At 36.9% G+C, this 3,863-nt stretch overlaps 1 long non-coding RNA gene across 1 annotated transcript; it reads right to left on the reverse strand.

Annotated features, from left to right (window-relative positions):
* Positions 1–2,696: 2,696 nt before the first annotated feature.
* Positions 2,697–3,524, reverse strand: LOC113024516 (uncharacterized). Its single transcript, XR_003272671.1, has 3 exons — positions 3,316–3,524; positions 3,104–3,221; positions 2,697–3,014 (listed from the first exon to the last, which is right to left on the reverse strand). It is a non-coding gene; the product is annotated as an uncharacterized LOC113024516 (long non-coding RNA).
* Between the last annotated feature and the right edge of the window lie 339 nt (positions 3,525–3,863).

Consider the following 3,863-nt stretch of genomic DNA (forward strand, 5'->3'; position numbering starts at 1 on the left):
ACCCCAGAGCTGAAAATGATCCAACTCTTGACGTGCTCCCGGTAGAAAAGAATGCTACTCTTCTGTCATTATTTTCTCTTTTCTTGTCAAGCTGTATGAAAATAGACGAATACCTTTCTTCTGATTGTAAAAAAAGGGAAAACAACAGAAAAGTTTGATGCACAGAGAGTTACAAGCTTCCAAACTTTAGACACTATATCACCCCACCCAAGAAATGAAATCCAAAACTTAGCAGGTATCACTGGGTAGTTTGGAGGAGTGTGCACATCAAATTTAATACTTTTAAATATCTTTTGTAATTAAAAAACATTCCTAATTAAATTTGAGCTATTGATAATTAAAATTAAGCCCTGCGACAGACTGGCGGCCTGTCCAGGGTGTACACTGCCTCTCACTCTAAGACAGCTGGGATAGGCTCCAGCGCCCCTCGTGACCCTGAAAAGAACAAGTGGAAGCGAATGGATGTTTGGATAAAATTAACGATGGATGAATAACATACTGAAGTTCTCCAGTTTTTGATTTTCTGAACCATTTTTTTGAAAGATAAAGCAAGATGGTAAATATTAATAATAATAATAATAATAATAATAGTAATACATAGCTATTTATACTGCACCAAAGGGCAGAAATTAACCCCTACATACATTTACATTAACTTTACATTACATGTTGCTTTGCCATCACCTTTTTTTCTACTTCAGGGAAGCTAATCTTCAACATGGATAAGGAAAAAAAAGGACTGAAATGGAATGAACTTTCTTTGTGCAAATTTAAAATTTAACTATTTTGTCTTGTCTCTATCCCCTAACCCCCAACCGACAGCTGTGCCTGCTTGAGCCTAGTTCTACTGGAGGTATATTCCTGTTAAAAGGATTTTCTTCCCACTGTCGCCAAGTGCAATATAAGGTGCCTTGAGGTGACTGGTATTGTGAGATATACCAACCTTTTATTTATTAGTCCTTTATTTATCGAGGTAAAAATCTCATTGAGATTCAAAATCTCATTTTCAAGAGAGACCCGGCATCATGGCAACAAAAGTCAAAAATATATGTACCAAATATAACATTTAAACAAATACAATATCCCGTACAAACATGTGAATATACAATAACAGATCAATTAAGAGTGACATTAAAAACAATCACACTGAGTAAAAGAGTTATTCTCTCATTCCTTTAAGGTGGACTTAAACTTCCCCAAGGTAACCAATTCTGATAATTTCGGTTCCATCTGCAGATTATTCCAGGAAACAGGGGCAGTGTATTTAAACATCCTTTTTTTTAATTCTGCTTTGATTAGGAAAAACTGAACTGAATATAATTAAATACAATATGATCCGAATCAGTATTAGAGATCCAAACAAACAACCTACATCTTGCAAAAAAAAAAAAAAAATCGTGTTTTGTGTTTGTGCATATCAGTTTTTGGAGTGACCTTGTGGAATGGCCCAGAAGAAGAAATTAAACAAAGTGAAAATACTGGACAATTTAAAAATAAATATGAGCAATACATATTTGATGGGTATTAAAATTAAAGATTTATAGTTTATTTTTGTCTGTTGATTCCCATTAGAAGTATATAGATGCACCATTGTATAGAATGAGAATATCGTTATGCTGGCAATATGAGAGAGTATTTGTCTGTAAGTACTGTATGTGTGTGTGTATATATATATATGGTGTGTATATATATATATATATATATATATATATATGGTTACCAGTTGGATTAAGAATTTGTAGGCAACAGCACTGGATAATCCACGGCTTCTTCCTGCTCCCTTTGGAACACTTTTTGTTTTTGTTGTACCGACCATTTTGTTGGACATTTTTTATTTATGTTTTCCTTTTCCTGTGTTTGTTTTCTTGAAATTTTAATCATTTGAAATGAAATAAAGAAAGAAAAAACATTGCATCTTGGGGGAAAAAAAATGATGCACTAATGCGCTAATTTGACTCATATTGACATGGCATTGTGCAAGTGCACCCTTTTCTGTTGACTTGGCTGAGTTGTCAAAATGCAGTTTTTACTTTACTGATTGTTATATGTGTGTGTAACCGTCTCTAACTTACAGATTTGGTGGGACAGAAGTAAAAATGTCACATCTCAAACTGGCAGTGTGATAGAACTAAAAGTAATTTATTAGAATTCCCCCGAGAGCCCAAGATTATTCATTTCAAGCAATCAGTTGCAGACCTGTTAGTGGCTGAATATATCACTTTTAATACTTGTAAGTTATCAGAATGACCATATTTTAAAATAATAGAGAGCAGCTCTGAACATATTTGTTACCTGTTACCTTTTTTTAAACAAATAAAACTTGCACTTCACAACACCTGGAGCAATTTGTTTATGATGCAACAAAAGGTTGCACGGTCTTATCTCCACATATCTCCAGAAAACCACAGAACCATGTGAAGAACTCTGGGGATCTATTCCGGACTTATAGAAGGCTATGAAGTGAGAAGAAAACAATACAATAAAAAGAAAAACTATACTAAAAAACTAGACAAAATGACAACTGATTTAACTAGCTTGCAAAAATGTATAATAAAAGTTAAATAAAAGTTTAGATGTCATCTCCAACTTTACATTAAAAAAAATCAAAGCTTTTATAGTTGCAAATTTTACCCATGCATGCTCACAGGGCAGACATTTCCATAGCAGTAACTGGAAATGATAAATAATAGGTCCGATGTCTCTTCCTGCAGGTATGCACTAAAAAGATAATTAGTTGACTGCAGGTAACGTGCAGCAATCCAAGTGGTGTTTTGCCCTTTTGACATAGATTCCTGTTGGGTTAGCTGGATTACACAGATGGATTACGTGGCAGAAACACACACGGACGCAGAATAGTTGGTGATGCAAGTTTTATATATACACAAGTAAGGGGGAATATTTACAAGGGAAAGGGGCTATATACAGTGATAAATAAAAATGTGCCAGCAGGAAAACACCGAGGCGATGAGATGGAGCCGAAGCATACAGGTAGGTAGCAGACGCACCGGAGCTACCTGACAACAGAGAACAAAACAGGGTTTATGGCATACCGTTGATAGCCGAACGTTAAACACAAGTGGACGGAGAGTGTTGGAGAGCTTACTTGACCACCCAAACCACAGCCGCTGCGGTGATCGCCGCCTGATGGTACGTAGCACTCCGTCGCGGATCCAGAATAGCCAACACAAAATCCTAGGTAGGCGGGCAGGCGATGGAACAGGCTAAGACAAAGAAAAGTAGGCGAAACGTGGATCCTTTAAAACATACAGCTCCACAGCGTAAAATCAACAGATGCAGCCTGTGCTAACTCGTTACCACTTGTGACAGCGATAATACTCCGACACCAGACGTCCGTGACTCTGCTCCCTAAAAGCGCTCACTGATGACGTCCGATGCGTCGCAGGTGTGTTGGAATGCCATCAAGCCCCGCCTCGCCTACCTATAACCAAAAGGAAAACAAAACCCAAACAACAACAGTACACCTACCCACCACCTCCTAACAGATTCCCATATCCATTTGAAATCAGAACCCCTACCGAGAAAAAACAAACAAACAAATCAACCAATAACAAACTGAAAAATAAAGAAAGTATTGTGCCTAACCAGAATGCTAAGCAATCTGCTTTTTTTGGAGACAAACATGGATTTTGAATTCTGCACCTAAACCATGGAATTTGTCATTTAAATGGAACATCTATGGAGGATTTGTCAGATCTTTGATGTTTCTGTGTCCTGTTCTCTTGTTGATGTTCAACAGGCAGTGACAAATCAGTGGCACCAGCTCCAAAACTATTTGCAGCCATCTTGTTCCCAGTCTTCTACCTGCTGTGTCAAAACAACAAGACTGGGAAAATACTAAAAAT

This window comes from Astatotilapia calliptera, chromosome 1 (genome assembly GCF_900246225.1).
Source record: "Astatotilapia calliptera chromosome 1, fAstCal1.2, whole genome shotgun sequence".
In the NCBI taxonomy this organism is placed as follows: Eukaryota; Metazoa; Chordata; class Actinopteri; order Cichliformes; family Cichlidae; genus Astatotilapia; species Astatotilapia calliptera.